Genomic DNA, 18,575 nt, shown 5'->3' on the forward strand with positions numbered 1-18,575 from the left:
TTAACAAGACATTATATGCTGTTAAAGGCAGTATGTTTCCCAGTATGTTTGGGGATATTTAAGCATGACACACATACTTGCGTATCATAGGGTTTAATATTTTTTTGTCAGTATCTCATGAGTCAGCATTTTAATATAAATACAGGGAACCACCATGGTTGAGTAAAAAGGTGCTGTTTTTACACAGTGACTTTAACGTGAATACATTCAAGAGTATTTAGTAGATTTATGGTCTTAAAAAAAAACCAGGAATAATCTCTAAGGTTGCAAAAAGTTCTGTTAGTGAGTATTTAAAGCAAAACAAAACCATCATTGTTTTGTGGTCTTGAAACATTATAGCATCTAAAGAAACACCTAATAAAACTTTTGGCAAAGCCATTGGTTTTGGCTATTTTGAAATTAAAGAATGACTAGAAATAATTCAAATTCAGATGAACAAGACATATATCTTTCAAGCTCACCCTTTTGTAATGAGTGGCTTAATTAATGAAGATTTAACATTTTAAACTGTTCTGAAGAACTGTATTGATTACAGATTAATTCTATTTGATTGTATTGGGGTTTTTTAGTTGTACTCTTTAACATTAATGAAATCATCTTCAGTACATCTGGGATCACTTTAATATAATTGCATGTAGTTGCACTAGGTAGTGAAAGGTAAGGACTAAATTATCAGAGAGGATTTTATCAGTATGACAATAGCTGCTTATAAACCAAAGGTCACTGTCTGAATTTGAAAGCTTGAGTCTTTTTAATTCTTGTAATCAAATGAATGATATCAAAGGCCAAAGTAATTTAACATAACAATTCTGGATTACACAGAACACATGTTCTTGTTAATAAATTATGTTATGGTCTTTAAGGACTTGTATGCTGTTAGTACTCTTTTTGTATATTTGATACCCACAGTTTTTCTTAATTTTTATTAGTGAGTTGTTACAGTGGTTAACAAGAAATACACAGATTTAAGTTGCAATAGTTTCCCCAGAGTTATATGATCTAACTTCACAGGATCCTTGGACATATGTAGATGCTTTTCTGTTTTGTTTTAGTTATGACATACAATTGATATAGGCGAGCATGAAAGCTTGGGCAAATTTTCATTGCTTTTTCTGGATCTTGCTTGAGTTCTGTGGTATTTATGTAAAGTACAATTTTGTTACAGTACTTGGGAATGCATGTTATATGCGCTATTTTGCTGTAGGCTGGTTGGCATTGCCACAAAGGTAATACACTGCCAGTAGGCCATTTCCTTGTCGACTGCATTTACAGTTTAATAGAAATATTACATGACTTTTTTTAAACAAGTGTTTTGGCAGGGAGGAAATAGCAGATTCCATGCAAACAGGCATAGCTTCCTCCATTTTAACCACACACTAGCTACTCCAAAGAATTGTACTAAGTTTCAGTTGGGGAAGGATGAGAAGGGAGGAAAAAGGCATTTCGGTTTGAAGAATAGCAATGGTTTCTTCTTGTAAAGTACTTAAACTTGTGGTTAAATATTTGTGACTACATAAAGGTGATGAGTGCCATTTCATCTGGTTGTGTTGTAGATCTGAGGCTGTTACTGCCTGGGACCACCATGTTTGGCTTATGATGGAAAGGCCATGACCATAAACCAACCCAATAGTCTAATAGTATCACTTTTTTCATACATGTAAGGGGCCTGCGTTGCCTCATCCATCTGGTGTTTAACTTCATTCATGCTGCTGGTAATGTTAAATAAAGACATACTTCAGAGAACATCATCTGTTCTTCAGAATACCGCCTCTTTGATGAAGGAAGTCTTAAAAGGGAGAAAGCTTGTGGGCATCAGGACTACTCTAGAGCATGGAAAGACAGCCCCTAGAAATAGCAGTGAGTGAAACGATAGGCTGTGGTATGGATACAGTCATATTTGTTTGTATCCTGTTACTATCTGTATTTAAATAAAACCATCAGCTACTTCACTCATCTTTTCCTTCCTGATCAACAGCTACCTTTATTATTTTCATTCATCTCTACCATCTTCTTCTTTTGTAATTCAAACAAAAGGTTGGCACTGACCACTTTTTTTTTTTTTTTTTTTTTTGTTATACTAGCTCTAGTCTAGACCCTGTCATCAGTGGAGATTCAAATTACCAATCTGGTAACCGAAAGCTTCTGTAATGCTCTAGCAATATTTTCCTTTCTGGTTATCAAGCTGTGCCCTCCAAAATCCTTGCTTACAGAATCTTCTTTAACAAGCAAAGAAAGTAAATTTTGTTAAACTTTGAAATGGAGTCTTTCCCAACCTGCTCTACATACATAGTCCACACGTTATTTACAGTCCAAATGCATTCCCTTCCTCGTGTTTGGCTTTGTTAACCAACAAATCTGCAAGAAAATATCATAAAGTTCACTGATACCTCTCCAAGCTTGACTTTTCCTAGGGTTCCTCCCTCAGAACTGGTCAGTCCACAATCTAGATATTTATTCTTTCTCTCCTGCAAGAGTGCAACTCCTGCCTCCCGTATAGCCGGGTGAAGTCATGAGTCATGTCCCTAAGAGAGCCAGCAGAACCCACTTAATACTTCACCAACAGGGATCAACATCTGCTGACAGGGTGGGGTGTTTCAGACAAATGCTGCAGGTCAGTTACAGAAACCTTATTCTGTTGTTCTTGTGTCTACCTTCTTAGCAAGTTTACTACACACTCTCAGTAATGCATGCAGCTATAGTATGAAACAGGGTGGTAGTAGCTGTGTATTTAAAGATCTCACAGCATTAGCCTTTGTTTTCTGTGTTGCAGTTTATTGGTAATGGGCATGTGGACATCATGTGTTCCACAGACTACTGTAGGAAGCCAATTTGAACTGTTTCGATTTGCTTTAAGTCCAATCATGATATTTATTTTTCCATAGCACTTACCCAGATTGTCTGTACCTCCTGTTTAGCTTGTGTCACCTCCACCATGGACTAATCTACTTGTAAAAACAATGAGGAGTCCTTGTGGCACTTTAGAGACTTAACAAATTTATTTGGGCATAAGCTTTCATGGGCTAGAACCCACTTCATCAGATGCATGAAGTGGCAAATACAGGAGCAGGTATAAATACATGAAAAGATGTGAATTGCCTTACCAAGTGTGAGGTTAGTCTAACGAGACAATTCAATTGACAGCAGGATACCAAGGGAGGAAAAATAACTTTTGAAGTGGTAATGAGAGTGGCCCATTTTAGACAGTTGACAAGAAGGTGTGAGTAACAGTAGGGGGAACTTAGTATTGGGGAAATTAGGTTTAGGTTTTATAATGACCCAACCACTCCCAGTCTTTGTTCAGGCCTAATCTGATGGTGTCCAGTTTGCAACTTAAATTCCAGTTCTGCAGTTTCATGTTGGAGTCTGTTTTTGAAGTTTTGTTGTTGAAGAATTGCCACTTTTAGGTCTGTTGTTGAGTGACTGGGGAGATTGAAGTGTTCTCCTACTGGTTCTTGAGTGTTATGATTCCTGATGTCAGATTTGTGTCCATTTATTCTTTTGCGTAGAGATTGTCCGGACAGAACTGCACATGACATTTTGATTAAAAACCTAGAATGATGTTAAATTAACATGACACATGTTCAATGGATTAAAACTAGCTAACTGATAGATCAGTGTGTTTCTAGTGGTGTTCCATTAGATTGGTTCTTGGCCCTGTGCTATTTAACATTTTCATCAATGACCTGGAAGACCATATTAAATCAGCACTGATAAAGTTGGCAGATGACACAATAATTTGGGGATTGGTAAGTAATAAAGAGGACAGGTCAGGATTTAGAATGATCTGGATCGCTTGGTAAACTGGGCACAAACCAACAATATGTTTTAATATGGGCTAAACGTATACATCTAGGAACAAAGAATGTAGGCCATACTTACAGAATGGGGGACTCTATCCTGGAAAGCAGTGAGTCTGAAAAAGATTTGAGGGTGGTGATGGATAATCTGCTAAACATGAGATCCTAGTGAGATGCTGTGGCCAAAAGGGCTAATGTGATTCTTGCATATGCAAACAGGAAACCTTATAGTGATAGATTCATGGAGCTCAATCTATTTAGCTTAACAAAGAAACGGTTTAAGGGGTGTCTTGATTACAGTCTATAAGTACCTAAAGGGGGAACAAATATTTAATAATGGGTTCTTCAGTTTAGCAGAGAGAGGTATAGCATGATCCAATAGCTGGAAGTTAAAGCTGACACATTCAGACTGGAAGTAAGGCATAATTTTTTTTAACAGTGAGCGTAATTTACCATTGAACAATTAGCAATGATTGTGGTGCATTCTCCATCACTGGCAATTTTAAAATTAAGACTGGATGCTTTCCTAATAGATATGCTCTAGGAACTATTTTGGGGAAGTTCTGTAGCTTGTGTTACACAGGAGGTTAGATTAAAAGATCACAATAGTCTTTTCTGGCCTTGGAATCGGAATCTATGGACTGCAATGGGAATTGTTGCCAGATAAAGTTAAGTGTGGCTTTAGGCATTATTAGCTAAAGAAGACCCCTGTTTCAACCAATGGGGAAATAGTTTTCTCTAAGATTAAAATCTCCTGTAAATATATACCAAAAGATGGAAAAATCCACTTTTGCTGATACCATCACTCTTATTATATGAATAATTCTAGTTGAATAATCTAGTTAATTTCCTGTCTTCAACAGGTGGAATAGTTCTCAGTTTCAATAAAACATCTTGTTGTTTTTTCTTTTGAGATTTGGTTTTAATCCAGCACTGTTCGGTATTCCTAGAAGATAGTTATGAAGTCCTTCTTTACACAGACTGTAGGAATTTATCACCATCTTTTATCATTTGTTTACAATAATGCCCACAATGTGCTAATCAATGTACAAACTAGGTAAGTCATGGTTCCTATCTCTAGGAGAGAGAATGTAAGAATAGATTGTAATTTAAGGTCTCTTCTGTCTTGGTGTAGGAGCTACCTAATATTTGTACCTGAAACATGTGCTTTGTGCATTTTGATAGACACAGTTGCAGAACAACAGTGTACGTTAAGAAATAAGATTATAAAGTTGCCCTTTAAAGAACATTGTGGAAATTAATTTTGATTATAAATTCATACTTAATTTCTTCTTTTTTTTTTCTTTTTTCTTCTTTTTTCTATTTCCAAGAGGATGCCAGTGTAGCTTGGTGAGACTGAATAAGTAGGGCTTTTCAGGATGATGATGATGAATATTATTCAATATTTATATTACAGATGCTATGGTATGGTAGCTTCCTTCGTCTTTCTTCTTCTTCGTTTCCTTTATTCAGCTTTTCCTGGTGAGGGTCCCGGCGGCAGGATGGAGAATAGGGAGGACCAGACCTCCCTTTCCTCCACAATAAGCTCCAGCTCCTCCTGAGGGATTCCTCAGCGTTCCCAGGCCAGCCAGGAGACACAATCCCTCCAGCATGTCCTTGGGGCCTCCTGTTAGTGGGGCATGCCCAGTGGAGTTCCAAAGGAAGCCTCCCAGGGGGCATCCTTATCAGGTGCCTGAACCACCTTAGCTGGCTCCTCGCGATCCGGAGGTGTAGCAGCTCTAGTTCTAGGCTCTCCTGAATAGCTGAGCCCCTCACCCTGTCTCGAAGAGTAAGCCCAACCACCCTATGGAGAAGCCTCATGTCTGCCACTTGTACCCATGATCTCATCCTTTTGGTCATTGCCCAAAGTTCATGACTATAGGTGAGGAGGGGACGTAGATTGACCTGTAAACTGAGAACTTTGTCTGAGAACTCAGCTCTCTCTTCACCACCACGGATCAGTACAGTGCCTTCATCACTGCTGCCACTGTACGAATTCGCCGGTCAATCTCATGCTCCGGCTTACCATCGCTCATGAACAAGACCCCTAGATACTTTAACTCTTCCACTGAGGGCAGTTGCTCTCCCTTCACCTGGAGAGAACAGTCCACTTTCTTCCGGGAGAGGACCATGACCTCTGATTTGGAGGTTCTGATTCTCATCCCAGTTGCTTCACACTCAGCAGCAAAATGTTCATCTCGATATTCTGTCCATGAAAATCATGAATAGGAGTGGGGAGAAGACGCACCCTTGGTGGAGTCCAACACCCACTTTGAACTAACTTAACTTAATGCCAAGAATACGAGCACAACTCTCACTCTGAGAATAGAGGGACTGGATAGCATGCAAAAGCGACACTGCCACCTCATACTCCCATGGCACTTTCCATAAGACATCTTGGGGAATGCGGTCATATGCCTTCTCCAAAACAAAGGTAGACTGGATTAGCCAAGTCCCACAATTCCTTGAATATGTGTGAGAGTGTAAAGAGTGTGATGGGTTCGGTCACAGAGACCCCCTTGGGACTGTCACTTGATGTGCTGAGACTACCTCTGAGCCTGTTTTCTCTGCCAGTTTGGGCCTCCAGAACCCTGTCTTGTTGATCCAGATATGCTAATCTGCTAATCTAACACAGACCCAGGGTCTGACCCACACCCCCGAATCTGCAGACTTAACTGAAAACAGCTTAGCAAGTGCTCCTGTCTCTGACACCCAGCTCCCAATGGGATCCGAACCTGAAATAAATCCGTTTTACTCTGTATTAAGCTTACACAGAGTAAACTCATAAATTGTCTGCCCTCTATAACACTGATTGTTAGAGAGATATGCACAGCTGTTTGCTCCCCCAGGTATTAATCACTTACTCTGGGTTTAATAATAAACAAAAGTGATTTTATTAAGTATAAAAAGTAGGATTTAAGTGGTTCCAAGTAATAACAGGCAGAACAAAGTAAGTTACCAATCAAAATAAAACAAAACATTCAGGTCTAAGCCTAATACATTAAGAACCTGATTACAGATAAAATCTCACCCTCAGAGATGTTCCAATAAGCTTCTTTCACAGACTGGACTCCTTCCTAATCTGGGCCCAGTCCTTTCCCCTGCTACAGTCCTTGTTAGCTCCAGCTTAGGTGGTAACTAGGGGATTTCTCATGACTGGAACCTCTTTTGTTCTGTTCCATCCCCTTATATAGCTTTGGCACAAGGTGGGAATCTTTTGTCTCTCTGGGTCCCTATCTCTCCTCCTAAATGGAAAAGCACCAGGTTTAAGATGGATTCCAGTACCAGGTGACATGGTCACATGTCCTGTGAGACCCCAAACCTTCATTTTTCCTGGCCTGACTCACAGGAAGGCTTACAAGTAAACAGAGCCATTTACAACCAATTGTCCTAGTTGATGGGAGCCTCTCATGCAGGGTCACTCCAGAATAGGAAAGAGACCACAATGGTAGCTCCCTTAAAACTAAATCTTGGGTGTACTTTAAATGATTTGTCTTATGGTGTTAGCATTGTTTCAAATAAGTAAATTCTTGTTCAATACCTTCCTAAAGATCAAATTCTTCCAACAGGTAGGCACTTGTGTGCATATATCAGGGGTGGCCAAACTTACTGACCCTCTGAGCCGCATACAATAACCTTCAGAAGTTTGTAAAAAGAAAAAAGAAAAGGAGTACTTGTGGCACCTTAGAGACTAACCAGTTTATTTGAGCATGAGCTTTCGTGAGCTACAGCTCACTTCATCGGATGCATAGCATATCGCATCCGATGAAGTGAGCTGTAGCTCACGAAAGCTCATGCTCAAATAACTGGTTAGTCTCTAAGGTGCCACAAGTACTCCTTTTCTTTTTTCTTTTTATGAATACAGACTAACACGGCTGTTACTCTGAAACCTTCAGAAGTTTGATAGCTGGGGCACACCCTGCTGTGGCTTGGGGCTTCTGCCCTGCAGGAGGCGCCTGCTGGGGCTCGGAGCTTCCACAGACTTTCTATGTGAACTTGGGCAGGTCACTTAGCCTTTCTCTGCCTCAATTCTCTATCTGTGAAAATGGGGATAATACCTGCCTTACAGTGGTATTGAAGATAAATGCATTCAAGATGGTGATGTGCTCAGATACCATGGGGATGAGGGCCATGTTATACTCCTGGGGGAATTTTGTGTCACTGCGTGTGTGCAGAATTCATGTCCCCCAAAGAATTATTTTGCTTTCCTGCAGAAAAATGACTTCTGAAGGAGAAGCAAAAGGACGTCGCAAGAGTGTTCATGCGCCTCTCCCTGGCAGCGCAAGCAGGTTGGTTTGGGTGCCCAGAGCAGCCAGTAGAGACGCAAATCATTGCCTGGAGTGGGGTGGGCAGGTAGGGGTGTGTGTGTGTGTCTGTCTCTCTCTCTCTCGCTATTGCAGTACACTTGGCGTGGAGGGGGGGGCAGGGCTTCAGGGTGTTTCTGAGGAGGTAGGCATGGGGCAGGCTCTGTTTCCTCAGTCAGAGTAGAATGTAGCAGCCTGCCTACTCGGTGAATTGTTCTCATTGTCTTTGTGATTTGCCCCAGGAGTAGAAAACAGGTGTAAAAGTTTTAAGGCTCCTTTTTGTTGCCAGAGTGGTATAAAGGACAGTATGGCCTTATAAATGCTTATGGTGCTTTAATGATTAGAACTGGTCTAAATTTTTGGACTGAGAAAATTTCCTGTCAAAATGTGCTCCATGAACTGTTTGCTACTGACCTTCCTGGAGATATTCAGTGGCCAATATAAATTCTGAGTTTGATTCCCCAGTTCTCACTTGCTCCTCAGTTGCCTATGAAGTAACACTGAGCATATGGCTGCATATATTTGTTGACTAATAACTAGAAAGAGAGGGTCATACCTAGCTACATTAATATTAGGCAAGGGCATTTGGGGATTTCCTCCAATGCTCCCCACTCCTATTCTTCATCCATTGTACTGTAGTTTAAATAAATTACAGAAATAATTGAAACCAGAGTGATTATATTGTGTTATTTTGACAAATAAAGTATGCTGAATTTTGCAGAATTTTAAAATATTGTGCACAGAATTTTTAATTTTTTGGTGCATTAGGAGTAATGTTAAGCATTACTGGACTACCTAATGTACTAACTGTTTTGTTGGGTTGCTTTTCACTATTGTCGTGTTCATAGCTAATTAGGAGCAGGAATTTTTGCTGAGTGCAAGGAAGATGTCAGGGCGAGGGGGGGAAGAATGGATGAGCAACAGAGCGTAATGACTGTAGGAGCCTCCGGGGTTGTAGTGTCCCATATAGGTAAGGGCCAGAGGAATTGTGTGGGCAAACTGCCCCACCTTTCTGCTGGACTGTGTTATGCAGGGAGCCCAAGGACTACAGAGTTCTACGCTCTGCAGGTAGTATGCACGCTCTGCATAGCCCCCTGAGTACTGCCTCCTTAGCAGAGAATAACTGCCTAGATTCCACTGCCAGGTGGCCTTCCATTTGTGAGAAGCTGAGGGCAGGGCTTGCTCCATAATACGTATTCTTAGTGGCCCTATTCATGGTTAGAATTTCAAATTAGTGATTAACGTATTCAAGACAAACATGAGCACAATTAATACCAGAACAATATTTATCTTAAAGAGAGAACATATATTGTGAGTATAAATTGATTCTTTCTGTAGTCCAAGAAGTTGCCTCCCACATAAATCACCGTGAGAAATGCCACTACATCTGGTAATTGGATATGTAGTGCTTTTCCTCAGAGACAGTAGTGCTGTTTGTGGTTCAAATGGCAGTCGGACAAACTGTGCATTAATATCAACACTGAGCTAAGAATTGTATTTTTTGCTACATTATTTTTTCCACTGTTTTTCTGAGAGCTAAACTTTAAGGAAGTGTGATATTTTCTTAAGAGACCTTAATAAAGCAAGCTTTACATTTTAATTTAAATATGCTGTTACTTTGCATCAGCAAGCAGCCTATCCAGCTGAGAGATCTTATCAAAACTCGAATAATTATCCATATAAAACCCCCCATACAATAAATAATGAACAGATTGTTAGATACTTCCTTCTAGCAGTACAATATTTTAAAAACAAAACATGCCAAATGCTTTTTCATTTAAAATGTATTTCTCTTGCCAGAATACACAAACATGGTTTTCTTAACCTTGAACAGAGATTTATGGATACAGAATGTAAGCAGAGGACCTCTCTACTTGAACTGCTTGCTACCTAGTTATTATAGAAAGCTGCTTCTTGTGTGGTGGTATGATACTGGTGTGTAGTAAAGATCCAGGACCCCTTTCTTGAAAGCTTCTGAAATAGACCACAAAGAAGATAATTTCAGGCAAATTTTTGAAAACTAGGCATACATAGCTGCGCATAAGTAATCTATGTAAGCAAATACCTGATGTGTATGACTACATCAGGTATTTGCATACACATGGTTAAATAGACATCATATTGCCGAAATTGAATATCCAGACACAGGTGAGAAGTCCTGGCCCATTGACGCCACCCACAGTGCTTGCTAGTAAGTGTATTACTTTCTGTGGTCAATCAATTGCTTCTTTATACCAACATTATTAATATATTAGGAGTTCAGTCACTGTGGTAGCTAGATGTGCTACTCTTTGAGATGCAAAATGTGAAGGATAAATGTTTCTAAGTTTAAAGAAACAGTTAAGAGAAATGTTACGTATTTTTGCAATGAATGCCATATTTATATAGTGAAAATAAGCCAGATATAAATATTTGACAACTTCACTTGTTTGTACTTTATCTCATGTGTATCCAGAGGTGGATTAAAACTAAATAGGAAGAACCAACACAAACAAAGGGCTTTCACAACAAATGGTAGTCCTTCCCTCATCCTAAAAAAGTGCTTGTGACTCATTGGCATTTCCAGTCTGATTCCAATACCCAGAAGGACAAGGTGGGTGAAGTAATCACTTTTATTGGACTAATTTCTGTTGGTGAGTGAGACAAGCTTTCAAGCAGCATAGAGCTCTCTTTCAGGTCTGGGAAAGACTTTATTCTTCTTTGAGTGCTCGTCCATGTCCATTCCAGTCTAGGTTTGTACTTGCCCTGAGAACTGCCGGTGGAAAGTTTATTCCTCATCTGTCGGGTTGGCTCTGGTGCCCCTTGGGGTTACACGCTTATGGTGCCAGTATAAAGGGCCTCACTGACCTGTTGCCCCCTCAGTTCCTTCTTACCACCTTTGATGGTCGCTGGAACTACTTCATCCTTGTGTTTGCAAGAACTCCTCAGTGGACTTTGTTTCTAACTTCTTGTATATAGTTACAGTTATTATAGTTGTTTGTTAGAACAGTTATGTTAAGGAACCCCACATTGTGGGGTTAGTCCCTGCCCGGCACTGGGGTATGCCTCGTTCTCCGGGGTTTAAACCTTGTGGTTCTTGCCATAAGCCTATGCTGGTGAGGAACACCCGTTCCAGCTGTCTTAGTGCCTGGAGGAAGTTCACGTGTGGGAGTGCACGGACTTCAGGCCCTGCACCAAAAAAGACAGAGATGTAAGATTTAAGTTTTATCCTCATGGAGGCAGCTCTCCATTCTCCCTCAGAGCTGAGTCACTCGGACTTGGCACCGAGCACTTCAGCTTCTGTCAGGAGTGCCCTGGTGACTATTAGGACTTAGCACCAATCTCCATTTCCAGCACCGATAAGGGATGTTGTTTCTACCTCTTGGGAGCCTCGGCATTGTCCATCATCTCCAGGGCTGAAGAAAACCGCTCCAGCCAAGGACTCTTGACACCACTCTCTGTCACCGGTGCTGAAAAAGAAGCAGTGGAAGGTGGTCAATCCCCATCCCTGAGGTCTCAGAGACTCTAGTAGAGTGCAGTCCACACCAGGCCACTCTGAGACCTCTACAGTCCGCTTGGTACTATTGACTCCAGCCCCAGAATCGGCACCATCGAGTCTGGCAACAATGGACTCCCTGGGAAGACACCGGATGCCTACTGCCCTGGCAATACCTTCAACGTTTGTGGCTGTGAGAGACTTGCTCTCTTTTCTGGTACTGCTGTCCCTGCCAGTACAGGAGAAGTCAACGGCAGTACCAACGGAAAGATCTGCCACAGCACCAAGACTCCAGGTCCTTCAAAAGGGAAACTGGCCATGATGGGTCAGCACCGATCTCCTCTCTCCTGGCACTGTTCATCAACACTGATGGCAACGGTCAGCACCGCTCCACCTTGGTCTCCAGGAAGGGATTCCTCTGGGACAGACTCAGAGGCAGAGTCATATGTCTCCTGCAGGAGTTGGCACCAACACTTCAGCCGGCAATACCTGACAGTGGACCCAGGCCAGGGCTTCCCATTTCTGGCATGTCCATCAGCACTGTGGCCCTCTGGAATCCCTGGGTGTTCCCCCCAACACAGGGCTGACCCAGTGGATACCACAAAGGGAAAAACTTTCTGGCGGCGGTGCTTGGAGTGAGCACACACCTACATTAGAATGGACATGAGCAACACATCTCAAAGGACACCAGTTATGGAAGGTTAGTAACAGTTTTTTTTCAGATTTTCGTGAATCTCCCCAAAGATTAGAACCTTGACAATCCACCCTTGGGCCAGATTGTGCCAGGCCTTTGTGTAGGTATGCATTGTGGTGGGAGAAGGATGCAGGAGCCTTCCTCCTTTGTTGCTGTCCCCTATGGAGGACCCAAACAAACTTACAGCCACTGTGTTCTTTTGAGTCACTGTGCTCTCTTCTCCTTGCACAGGCAGGTGCCTGCAAGGCACAATCTGGCCCTTTATAATATGCCCAGGATAAGGCAGTTTCTTCCCACTTCTCAGCACATCTGACACAGTCTTGTAGTGAATTTATCTACTACTCAGAATTAATTATTTTTTAAAAAAATACTACAGTAAATTTAATAGTTTATTATGAAGTGCCATCAGGTCATTTAAAACTAAACTACAATCAGGAGTTTTCATAATAAATAAAGTTCACTCTGTGATATACAACTTATTTTTTAATTTTGTGTTCATTTATTGTCTCCTACTTTAACAAATGCAGTAATGTGCAATGAATCTGTCATGTAATAATGGAGTTCTAGTCTGCAGCATACCAGAACCCAGTCTCCAGTGTTTAAAAGAAAACAAACTATGATCTCCTAGATTCATGCACCAACGGGGGGTTAGCTTATGCAGCACTGTTCACAGACCAAGATAGAAAGGAACATCAACCTGTCCCATGGCAAAACCTGTAAGAAGGGGGACTTTGGGGAGGAAATCTCTGCAAGGATCTCCTGGTAGAGATCTCTCCACACTGCTCCATCAGGGAGCAGGGTTCCCTCTTCCCCACAGAAAAGACCGCAGGGCTTCTCCCTAGAATGGAGGATCCCCGGGGATCTTTGTGGATCATGGGAGTTGGAAGAGACTTGGAACCAGGGCTGAACAGAGAGGTCTCTGCAGGGTCCAGAGTATAGTGGGTGTGAGTGATGCCACAGGGACAGCTGAATTCCCTTTTAGTATGGAAACATGTGCAAAGGCTCCACGTTGTGTGTGAATTTAGCAGGAATCATGGGGCCAGAGAATTTACATTATTTTAGTGCAAGAGAAGCAGTCATTGTCATGTAGTTCTTCATTGACAAAAATGGCATAGGCATAAACAAGATATAAGGAAAGGAAGGCATGATAAAGTCTATAAAGATGACAGTGAAGATAGTTGAGGAATGAGTTCAGTTTTGGAAATCCAAAAGGTACTACTTATGTTAGACTGCAGCTAAGCTACAGTGAATCTGGAAGGAGAGTTCACTAAAAGTAAGGAATCATGGATGGAAATTTTTCTGAGGTAGAAATCTGCACACTGGCTAGAGGAGCCTATTGATAAATTACATTAAGTCTGGTAGGCTTATGGTTCCTAAGCACAAAGAGCCAAATCCTGAGGTTGTAACTCAGTTTTTACTTAGTCCTTACAAAAGCAGACTTAGAGTTCTTCACATGGTCCCTACTCCATCCACATTTAAGTCTTTTTAAAAAACCCACTTCTGCTATGCTGCTTATAGTGAATCAATTTGACTGTATATAAATTAGCTGTTGTTGTTTTGCTCCCCCTTTTCCTTACCTCTGTCTATTTGTCTGTCCTTAGATTATGAAGTCTTCAAATCAAGGAGCATCTTTCTTCAGTATCAAGAAAGTGCTTAGCACATAATGACCTCTACTTGATATAAATAATTAGAATATAAATTGAGAGCAGAAGTGTCTGGGTTGTAGGAACCATTTCAAACTCTTCCCTTCAGTTTAGAAGAGACTGAAGAAGGGGTTCCCAAGAGGTATCTCCAAGAGCCCTACATATCACATCACTGATGTTGTTTTATTTGGAGTAAGGCACCTAAATATGGTTTTGTATCTCTTCTAAAACAAGTTTAAACCCCTTCGCCCCCCCCCCCAAAACAAAAACCAACCAACCAACCAGCCAACCAACCAACCTTCATATGGTATTAAGTTTGTTGTTGAATATTTCTGTTGTATAAGTAGGAAAGATTAATCTGGGATGTGTAACAAAGTAGCAGAAGCAGAGAATATTTGAAATTCAGACTACAACTGCAGTCTAATTGGAATTACATAGAAAACATTTATTTCATGCTTCTAAATGAGGATTTAATTAAAATAAAGTTAGCTCATCTTTTTAGATTTATCTCTGAATGGGAAATCTGAAACATACTTCAGTTGATGGTTGGCTTTCTCTGACTTTGATTAATCACTTTCAAAGTAAGCAGAAGATCGGTGCAGTAATTTCATAATTACACACAAGTGAGTTAACTTGAAACTTTAACTACAATAACTAACTGTAAAGGACGTTTGATGTTGGTTAGCTTCATGTAATGCTATATATTTATAATTTGAATACTTACAAGTGCTAATGTGAAATAAACCTGTACTATGATACTATTCATTTATTTGCAAGATGTTTTAATAGGGAAATGTTTGAGTTGGGAATATTATTTTCAAAGATATATGAAGAGTAATGCTTAGGCCCAATTCAACCCAAACTGAAGTCAATAGAAATGTTTCCAATGACTTAATAGAGGTTGGATCAGGCCCTACATTTTTAAGTGTTGTTGAAGACAATTTGATGAAATTGTCATTGTGGTTAAAGACTGGAAAATTTTCAACATACTTAGCTCAGCATGCATTGTTATTCCATCCTGATGTGTTAGCTCCCTTTTCCCTTTTAAATACAAAGCTTTGAACTAACTGAAATAATTTAAACTGCTGTATAGTCTGATTATTTGTGATGTAAGTAAAATAGCCATGTAGACCAAAGTGCAAGGCAAAACTTTTCTGCAACTTGAATATCTTAAAAAGGTCATACTTCAAGTAAGTTAACCATGGGTAAATCATTGAATTCCATTTAAATTTGAATTTATGTGAATATTGCAAAAGATTGATTTTATTCTCTGCTAATGTAACAGAAATCCTTATTTGAAGCCAACCATTTAATCACCTGTGCACATCATCATATGGCAAATTTACACAGTTTATGTTAACTTGAACTATGGGCTTGATAAAATATTCAGCAAGGTGTTTATATACAGTCTTACAGAGAGCTCTTTTAACTAAAAATTCCACATTATCCCACAGGATATTGTAAACTTCACCACAGAGTTCGACACTTTAAGATAACAGCAATGTATATTTACTACAGATACTTCTATTTCTTTTTATTATGATCTCTTAGTTTCCAAGATTAATGCAAAGTATGCAAGGTCAACTTTTATTCAGGGGCACTGACAATCAGCTTTATTGAAGAAGGAATTTATGTTCTGCTTTTTAATTGAAGTGTGACCTTTCAAGATATTTTTATGACTAGAGTCTTGCTGAAGCCCAGGAAAGTTCAGTAAATGATTGAAGTGTCTCTTGACAGTCTGATTCAATGTTTCTTCTTCCAAATAAAGTATATCTTGAATTTTTAAACTTGACTTTTTTTTGCCAGTTTAGCTGACTGACTTGGGTAAGTACTGTAAAGACACATGGCTAGTGTGTGGCCACATTATTTTTTACTTGGATTTTATTTGGATTTTGGTTAGAGGAACATTATTCAATTTTTATCATATGGGAGAAAACCACACTCAGACTTAGGAGAAAAATGTTAAGCTTCCATTCTGCTACTCTCTGTAAGAACCTTTTATATGTTTTCAGTTTATACAGATTGTTTACTTTGTAGAAACGGTAAAAATTATATAGATTAGAAGGAAGGTAAAATTTGGGTTTGAGGAATCTATTAAAGTCTGTGTACACCCTCTTTTCTTTCTTGGTATTATATTGCCTCTTAATATACACCAAGTCATTTTTAAAGAGGATGATACATATTTAATGTAAGAAATATATTTAAAAGAAAGGGTTGCCAATCAGTCTAAATTTGTTACAGTTAAAATTTGATGGTCTAAAGACAACTTATAATTCTTTTCTTGTTATAAAGTGTTGTCAAATGTGTAGTAGTTTCAGTTAAAAAGTTTATGGAAACTTTGTTTTAAGGTGGTTTAAAATAGAACTAAATCTTTAATTTGAATTTGATGGCACCTGTTTTCATTTTGTTTCCCTGGCAACACCACTGGTACCAAAAATTGCCTGTAGACCACCCTAGAGAAGAACTAAATCATTCTGTTTTTTTCATTTTAGCCTTTTACTTTACTGACTAAATATTTAAACAGAGCCATAACACATCTGTCAAAGTTTGTGAACTAGCTTTAGAATAAATGAGTTTGGGGTGCACAATTCCCAAATTTTGCCAGATCAATTTTTGTTGTTTAGTTATTTAAAAATTTTATTAAGAATAACATAGAAAAATTACTTGTGTATTACATGAGACGAAATAAAAAGCAGTGTTTGAAACAAATAGTTCACCTTTTGTCAAGCAGAGCTAAGTTTGTATTTTTAGTCAATATGATCTGTTTTTAAAGTTGTACGAATATAAGGTTGGTTCCAGATGTGAATAAGTTTTCATTATTGAGGTTCCCATGGGAAAGAAATAAAGCCAACACAAATGTTACCTCCAGATTTCTGCGTTTGTGCCTTTCTGACAGTGTCTGTAAGTTTACATTGTCTATGAGCACTGTTTAAAGTGTTTGGAATTCCACGCACATCTTTAAGCATTCTGAATGCTTAGGGGGTTTTTGGGGTGGTGTTTGAAGAGGGTTGGGGGTGGAAACAGACAAAAGACCTGGAAGGTATTGGTTGCCATTGTCTGTATACCCAAAAAGCCTTTCTTTTCCCACAAGATCCTCTTTAAAATGCATTACAAACCAATGAAATCCCAACCACCATACTATAGTCTTAACGATCACTTTGTTCATACAGAATATGCTTGTGCTGCCTGTAAAACAAATCCATGCTAACAAGTGACCTTCTGGCTTATGTTGGAGACTAAAGGCAAACTTGAGATACTGGGAGGAAGTTTCATGTGTGTTGTATTTGTCTTCCTCCTCCTCCCCAGAAACCAGGAATACTTTTCTGAGAATGAGTAGGTACTCCACACCCCTAGAAAATAATTATTTAGTGGGGAGGTTCTGTGGTGGGGATTTAGTCTGAAGAAGAGAAGACCGAGGGGGGACATGATAATAGTTTTCAAATTCATAAAAGGTTTTACAAGGAGAAAGGAGAAAAATTGTTTTCATTAACCTCTGAAGATGGGACAAGAAGCAATGGGCTTAAATTGCAGCAAGGGTGGTTTAGTTAGGACATTAGGAAAAACTTCCTGTCAGGGCAGTTAAGCACTGGAATAAATTGTCTCTAGGGAGGTTGTGGTATCTCCATCATTGCAGATTTTTAAGAGCAGGTTAGTCAAACACCTGTCTGGGATGGTCTAGTTAATACTTAGTCCTGCCCTGAGTGCAGGAGACAAGACTAGAAGACTTCTCAAGGTCCCTTCCAGTCCTATACTTCTATGATTCTTTGATTATTAAATTGGAGATTCTGTGGTCCTCCCTCTGCTTTCCAGCATCCTGATATTAGAGCTACGGGTCTGATGAAAGTAGTGGGTATGCAGTAGCCTCTATGCTATTTTGTTTTCAGTTCTCCATACTCTGGGCTGTCACATTACTTGAGCCCCACATATGTCTTGGAAGCACCAGAGCACACAAGGTTTCAAGACTACTAACAGCGAAGACTTAAAACTAGTAGTGCTGCAGCTTAGCAGGAAGGCTCCTTCACCATTGATAATATGTTCCTCTATCCACTTTCTCCCAGAGTTTCAAGTTCAGTTCTGGGGGATGAGAGAAGGCTTGAACTAGTACTTTTATTTTTCACCAGAGGATCAGGGAATGTTCACATATCCTGCTTTTGATAGTCTCTCTGGTTTCAGGCTGAACAAAACAACTGATCATCGGTATAAATTGTCTTTATATAAATCTGGAAGGGTGAACATTTAACTTGTTTAAAATGAGAGCTTAGAGTAAGTACAGTACCTTAAAAGCTCTCCATTTATTATTCTTTCAATGTTGTTGTGAATGCAATTTAATTCAATGGTCCAGTTACCATGGAATCTTATACTGATCACATAATATTTCCATAAAAATGGTAGGACACATTTTATTGGAGCTCAGTGCTGCTCCCATGGCCAGACATCAACTGACTTCATAGGAGTTGGGAGGATGACTTTGGAGTGAACGGAAAGACAGTTGGGGGTAGCCTGGAAGCCATCTGTACTGAGTGAGGAAGCAAAGTCTCAATCTCAATTGTTCCCCCCGAGTAGGGATAGTGGAACAAGGTGATTGTGCTAGACAGGTTTACAGTCCTATTTCTAGATCAAGAACGGGGTAGGATAACTCAGATATTAAAGTAGTTAATAGTT

At 39.7% G+C, this 18,575-nt stretch overlaps 1 protein-coding gene across 1 annotated transcript in view; it reads left to right on the plus strand.

The window, feature by feature from the left end:
- STK3 (serine/threonine kinase 3) overlaps positions 1-18,575 on the plus strand; it is a 280,423-nt gene that overhangs the window by 57,577 nt on the left and 204,271 nt on the right. The gene's annotated exons all lie outside the window — the stretch shown is intronic.

Source organism: Natator depressus, chromosome 2, assembly GCF_965152275.1.
Source record: "Natator depressus isolate rNatDep1 chromosome 2, rNatDep2.hap1, whole genome shotgun sequence".
NCBI classification, from domain to species: Eukaryota; Metazoa; Chordata; order Testudines; family Cheloniidae; genus Natator; species Natator depressus.